General features: G+C 40.3%; 1 protein-coding gene and 1 long non-coding RNA gene across 4 annotated transcripts in view; one reads left to right on the forward strand and one right to left on the reverse strand.

Moving 5' to 3' along the window:
- Nucleotides 1-7,450, forward strand: part of znf536 (zinc finger protein 536) — a 207,258-nt gene that overhangs the window by 177,931 nt on the left and 21,877 nt on the right. The gene's annotated exons all lie outside the window — the stretch shown is intronic.
- Nucleotides 1,168-3,279, reverse strand: LOC104950374 (uncharacterized). The gene is made up of 3 exons (XR_798910.1): nt 3,167-3,279; nt 2,276-2,376; nt 1,168-2,128 (listed from the first exon to the last, which is right to left on the reverse strand). It is a non-coding gene; the product is annotated as an uncharacterized lncRNA (long non-coding RNA).

A 7,450-nucleotide genomic window follows, 5' to 3' on the forward strand; every position in this document is an offset into this window, starting at 1 on the left:
GGGAAGAACATAATCGAACACACCTCGTGAGGTGAAAACAGCGACAGTAAAGCCAAGGGCGAGATAAAAACTGTCTTTTAAAAAAAATATATAATCAGTTTTGCAGAGAGCCGCATTATCTGCCTGCTGTTTCGGGAAAGAGACAAAGAGTGTTTGACAATGCATGCTCGGATGATGGTAGAAAAAAATGATGTCTTCAAAAGTTTTTCCCTTTTCTTTCTTCGTTCCTGTGTGTCTTTTAATTTGGCTGGGCATACACAGCTGTATTTGCATTTCAAATATTTGAAGAGGGTGGTTTAAATGCCAAGAATTGATGACAATCGCCTGGAATCTAAAAGATGGACGGGAACCCCTTTCTCCTCGCCGCTGACATTAAAAAGCCACAATGCAAACCTGATACAAATATATATTTATCTCCCTTCTTCCTCCATCTCATTATATATGAGATCCTATACTTTGCAGTGTGAGCCGCCTCGTTCTAAAATAAGAGAATAATCAGCGGGGTTCAGAATGACGAGGAATTGATTCAGCGGCAAACAGTTGGGCATACACACTTCACGCACACACACACACGCACACGTGCAGCCTCCACCCCTTTCGCTGCGTTTTCATCACTTTTCCATATTCATTTCTGTAATTTACAGTAAATCCAATAGCTGTCAGTCACACACAAACACACAGAAGAGAGAGAAAAAAATGCTGTAAATTTACAGCGTCGGAAAACAGCTGCTGCAACATTTACAGCAAAGACCACTCTAAAATATTAAAGATGTGTCATCACCGAGCGCTCGGCCCCTGCATCTGTAACCATCTGCTTTCTATTAAAACGTTACACCCAAAAAAAGCACATGCAGCCCGCTCGCTCAGCGATGCTATTTCCATACGTTTTTTTCTTTCCCTTTCAGATGTGGGGGAAAATGTATCGGCACAGACAAACAACCCTTTTCAATCCTGCTGAACTCCCACAGCTGACTAGAAACCTCAAAAAGTTCCTGAGTAGCTTTTTGTACAAGCTTTACCATAAAGCAGCTGATATTAACCCTAGAATGGGTTAGCACAAGACCATAGTTTAAGAAAAGAAATTATGAATTGCCATTTTCTAATGTATAATTACACAATTTCATTTATTTTTTTCCCAACTGTATCTTGCACGACAGATTGCCAATTTAGGGTATATTATTGAACCCAGAGTACACCCATATTACACCTCAACTACATCCATATTCAACCTTTATTCCACCCATGTTACACTGATATTAAAACCATATTACATCCATTATTTTGACTGCTTTTACACATACATTAAATTGTTATTACACCTTTTTATGATACCTGATTATCTGAGTAATATCATAATCAGAATTCTCCTCCCAAAGAGGGGAAATTGACTTTATTCCAGGAGCAGTATTCAAAAACATAAGTGTGGCATGTAGAAAGTAGTGTGAGAGCAGCCAGTAGTACAAATGAAAGGATATTGCACAGTTATCACAGTTATTATTGATGTCACAGTAATCGAATAGTCTAACTAAGAGATAACGTCCAGTTTTCATAATGCTAATCACAAAGCGATACGTATTGCACAGAAGAGGTGTCATATGCTATGTTATATTTTGTGTATGCTTCAAAACACAAGTATATGTGTGAGTAATTATCTCTGTTTCATAACGTTATCTTGGCAATGTATCCTCCAGGATACAGAAACCATTTAAGGGTTACACACTACAGGATACAGAGAGTATATTGAGGTCACAGGTTCAAAAAGGTAGAAGTAGAGTTCACAGAATAACACCTGTTTACACGGAGATACGTCTTCCCGACCTAAATCGATAAGTGCGTTACAGTGCAGCACGTTTTGGGGCTTTTCCATCTATCTTTTATCAATTGTACTCTCCAAAAGAAGAAGAATACCCGGAGGTCACAAACACAAACCCTCTTTTTTGATTGATTTCATTACATTACTGTTCCCATCCACGTGTCCTTGAGCAAGACACCGCCACCATGACTAAGAGCATCAACTAAATGTCTGAAATGTAAAAATGACAGTCCTCCCTTCCCCTGATGTCCTTGGGTTACTCAGGGGTGTGGAGGCGTGCAGTGACTCAGACTGTTTGGGGCGATGACATCTGTCCTGTTAGAACAGATAGAGAAAAAAAAAAGGAGAGTGAAAGCTTCTGAAAGCAGCGCGGCGAAAGATTATGTTACAACCGAACAGAGAGATGGGAAGGGAGACTTATGGGCCGAGTCAAAGGTAAACAATTACAACATCATGACTCACTTTTTTGGAGCGTGGCTAAAGGAAGATCATCCCTTCCACTTAATAGGTAATTTCCTTTGTCTCCCGAGGATCATATCACATGTTGCCTTCTACGGGGTGGTCTGCCTCAAGAGGGAGAAGGAGAAGGAGGGAGAATCATTTATTTTACAGATTGAAACTTGGCTGGAAAACTTTCACAACAGCGTTCTTTGAGCAGCATTCTGTTCAAATTAAACAAGCGCTTGTTTGTGAGGAATGCAACCACAGATTCAGAAGGACATTTCCCAGTTTCCGTATTTTCTGTCATCTTTTCTGCGCTAAACTACTTCTCTATTTCTGGGCTGTCATCTCCTCCTTCTTCATTTTACAACTGCCTTTGTCCCTTGTTTTGTATGTCCACATTACAGATTTGTCTGCTACAACCTTTCTGGTTTGATCAGAAGATAATTGTGCTAACGCTAGCAATCTTTAGCAAACTTTAGATCGTTATCTCCCCTTTCTTCAGTTTTCCTCGTGTCACTCCTGTGTGATGTCACATCTCGCCGTGAATCATGAAGATGCACACACAGCTTCTCAATGTAATACAATGCGGTTAATGTTTCTTCTGCTACAACCTTTCTGGTGTAATCACAAGCTAATGGTGGCTAACGTTAGCAACTTTTAGCAAACTTAACTGTAGATCGGTATTGCTGCCTAACTGAAACCATTGTCTCATATAAACTCTGGACAATGTCAAGAATTAGTTCTAGACTATGTTTGGAGTTACCCTTTAGCACATTTAGCACAACAGCGTTTCTTTGTTCAGCATTCTGTTCAACTTAAACGAGCCTTTGTTTGTGAGGAATGCAACAACAGATTCAGACATTTCCCAGTTTCTGTCTTTTTACATTTAAAAAAAAAACGTTCTGTCACCTTGTCTGCACTAAACTAGTTGTCCATTCCTGGGTTGTCATCTCCTCTTTCTTCTTCTACAACCATTCTTGTTTTCCACGGCTCTCCGTCACTCTCCCATGTGATGTCACTATCTCGGCGTGAATCATTAGGATATCAGTGTTCAGCCAGTGACAGAAAGCGCATGATTAACAAGCTCTCTTGTTTTTCCCCTTCCTCCTTATCCTCCTCCCTTTTTTTCTGAAACGAGGACTCCCGCTGCTCCCAACGACATTTCTACCTCGTTCCTACCCCCCCTCCTCCTCATCATCCCCCCTTTTCTTCCCTGTCGTGGATGGCAGGGAGTCACAGGTGTGTGACAATAATTACACATACACTCAGAAAGAAATAATGTCGTTTCCTCCATTTAATAAGTTTGCAGTAAAATAGGCAGCGAGATAGAGAGAGAGGCGGAGAGCTCCAATCTTATCGGATACCCCAACCTCTAACTTAATCATATGGCTCTTAAGAGCAGCCTGCCACCAGCTGGGGCTCCGTAATATGCATGCAATATGTGTGTAAAACGATACGCTTTAATTTTGAGCCCACTTTAAGCAGCAACAAAATCTGTTTATATGGGAGACATTTAAAAAGAGGAGAGGGATGGAGGGAGGGCGAGCGAGCGGAGGATTGGGTTAACTCTTGCTCTCCAGGCCTGACAAAAGCCATCTGTTGGGTGTCAACTAGTATCACTGTACACACTGTAATGTACAGAGGGGAGAGCACACGGTGATGCAGAAGTTGAATTACTTTTTATATGAAAACAGGTTTGAACTGATTCACAGGTGGCTTCCATTCCATTGTGTTGCCTATTTGAAAATACAGTTTTCACCTTTTATGTCCTCTAAAACTCAAACACCTCACTCAAAAAAGGGTTTAATGAAGAGTTGAATTAATAAGCAATACAACACACACAGTTTCTCAATGTAATACATTGGAGTTACTGTTTTTTCTGCTACAACCTTTCAGGTATTATCCAAGCTATGGCTAATATTAGCAATTATTATTAAACTTCAGATCGTCATTGCTGCCTAACTGAAGCCCTTTTCTCATATGAACTCTGGACTATGTCTAGAATCAGTTCTAGACTATGTTTGGAGTTACCCTTTAAACAACAGGAACATTTCCGCATCAGAAGTGTTCTGCATATGAAATGTTTGTCCATGTTGTGTGTTCTCTCCTGTTGGACTTTTTCGTTGGCGTCTTTGTGTTGCTAATCTCTCATCTTCATCCTCTGTTGTTAGTTTTCTTCCAGTTTTGCAATCAATAGGCTTGCCATGTATTCTCCGGACAATGAGCGGTTCTATTCACACAGAGAATTAATCGGACATTACACGTGTTGAAGTTAAAAAAGTGAAAGGGGCTTATGACTTAATGATTCTTTAGCTGACAGGTCGATATAAACATTACCTTTTAAATAATCCATGAGAGATTTCACCCTTTAGTGGCATCAGGTTACATGAATTGCTTTGGGGTAAATTAAGGTACCCCAGTATGTTTAGTTAACCTTCGTCTTCAACGTTGAAGGATGAGGAACGGTCATGGTTGATAAAAACAAAAACAAAAACTTTCGGTAGGAAATTAACTCAACTCAAATTCACATATGTAAGCAGTATTTGTTCTGCCTTTGCTCCTACTCAAGGCCTATGTCATGTTACCTTAAACAAAGATCTTATTTAAGCACTTAAGCTAATAGCCGTCAAAATATAACGTTCATTCGTAATTTTCACTTATCACATTGGCCGCTGTTCACCATACTTCTCTTGAAGGTCGGAAAGAGTTTTTCTAATCCTGTCTGAAAGTTTACGATATATTGTGTAATGTATTGTTCAATCTTTTCTTCAAAGCTATATGATGAATACACATGGTGAAATATCCAAACCCAACAATCCCATCAGAATTATCCTATTGGGTATCTTTAGAAACTTCAGCATCTCTGTTAGAATTTCATTCCACTGTTGTATCAGGGGGGTTTAAGAATTTGAGAATGACCTTTCTGCTTCTTGTTTGCGTGTACTTGTGTTGACTGATGACTTTTCTTAGGGGGGGTTTTAGCAGAGTAACAAATGTTAGCAGCCTGCCTCGCTCCTTGTTCTCGAAGGTAAGCACAAACCGTGTTGATGATGGTTAATGACTGTGATGACAGGTTTTTTGGAATATCCAGGGGATGAAGCGTGATAGAGAAAAGTTACTTGGAGTCCTTCCATCTAGTTTTGCCGGCCAGGGGTTTAACCCAAGGGCAGGACAGAAAGCGAGAGTGAGGCGTTCAAGGGCATAGGGAAGCAGAACGCTTTGCGGGGAAGGAAGCAGTGAAAGGGGAGAAAAGGGGAAAAGATTTGGAAGGCAGGGCAGTGTGTAAACTTCAAAAATCCTGTGACGGCTGCGGCTGCCAAGGCACACCCTGGCCACTCTACAGATGCTTTTGTTCCCCACGAGCACCCCCCTTTTTCCTCATCTTCTTCTCTCTTTTCGCCTGGTGTCTGTGGTGATCCAGTGTGAGAGGAGCGGGGGCTATCAAAGCCATCGCTGTCTGTTACAGACTTCAAAACCCGGGGCCCCCATCCGTCCATCAGCCCCAATCATCATATCCGCAAGGCCTGAGCGGAAAGCCTCGCACACTGGAGGAGAAATATTTGATCTGTCTTCTTCACGAGGATCAACAGCCACACAAACGACAGGAGTGCCCCGGCGTTGCAAAAAGAGAAGGGGGAGGAGGAGGATGTGGGAGGAGTGGAGGAGGCGAGGAGGCAGAGGGAAGTGAGGAAGGGTATCATGAGGGAGCACAGAGATAGAACTAAAAAGGAAAAAGGGACATCCACTTGACTTCATAAAGTGAACCCTTGTTGCAAAGATTTATGTCATGCTTTGTTAAAACATTTTGAAGCAGGGCCCACATATAAAGCAAGACATTTTGGAACATATATAAATAGCCATTTTTTGTCTCCCCCCGCTTATTTACAGCTTTTCTTTCACTGTCTTTTAGTAATTCATGTGTGCTGTATACATACATATGAGTGACACAAAGTGCAGAGTAAACCTACAAATTCTTGCATGGTTTTTTTATTCCTTACCTACTCAACTACTAACTAATTAGGTAGTTATATTGAATTGAACATTATAATTCATAAAGTTGCAAGATTAAGTCAAACTTGTTATTCAAGATTGAACTTTTAAAGACTGCAAAACACCATGTTATGCATAATATGTATTTTGAAAAAATTAGTGATAATTTATAACAATTAATAATTGTATTAATCATAAATACAATGTTGATTTTAGCTATTTTTTCTCTGGGTATTTTCAGTTTTATTTCTTTTTATTCTGACTGTCAATTGATTATATCGCTTAAGTTCTGGGAATTGATCATGTATATATTTGGTATCAGTATCTATAGACACTGTGATTGATAACACAATTGTATTAATTAATAATGAGTTGCAGTTCTATACATAAGGTTGGAATATCAAACAGAATCGGTATTTTATACGTACCTCATATCTGACATTTTTGTGAGCAAGCCCTTGGTTTACTAATCTTTTTATTTTACTCTAAATTGAATACACAGCTTGAGTTCAGGAATATCAAACTAAATCACAGTATTTCTTATATACATGACAACATTTTCATAAGGTCATATTTTACTCCTCTTTTTTATTCGTCACTATATTGCTCATATTGGGCCAGAATCTATCCACCCATTAATCTATGTATCCATGTATCAGTTTATCTGACCGTCATATGACAGTTATTTATAGACGTCAGTGTGTGTGTGTCTCCAGGAGACGGCTGGTATAGTTAGCTCTTAAATCCTGCATGTGAGATCAGACTACATAATTACCTATCACATTAAGCCCTTTATGTCCACCAGACTTAGGCCTCTCTCTCTCTCTGTCTGTCTCTATCTAACACACACACACACACACACACACACACACACACACACACACACACACACACACACACACACACACACACACACACACACACACACACACACACACACACACATGCATGCACCAGCAGACAACATGAATGCAAGTGCCAAGCACTAAGTCCAGGGTTCAGAAGGTTGAATGTTTTCAGAGCTAATCAGTGCACGTCTCATATCTTAGTATGGTACATAGTGTGATGGAAGTGGACACTGCTAATCTGCCTGTGTGTGTGTGTGTGTGTGTGTGTGTGTGTGTGTGTGTGTGTGTGTGTGTGTGTGTGTGTGTGTGTGTGTGTGTGTGTGTGTGTGTGTGTGTGTGTGTGTGTGTGTGTGTG

This window comes from Notothenia coriiceps, unplaced genomic scaffold (assembly GCF_000735185.1).
Source record: "Notothenia coriiceps isolate Sejong01 unplaced genomic scaffold, NC01 NC01_scaffold00017409, whole genome shotgun sequence".
NCBI lineage: Eukaryota > Metazoa > Chordata > Actinopteri > Perciformes > Nototheniidae > Notothenia > Notothenia coriiceps.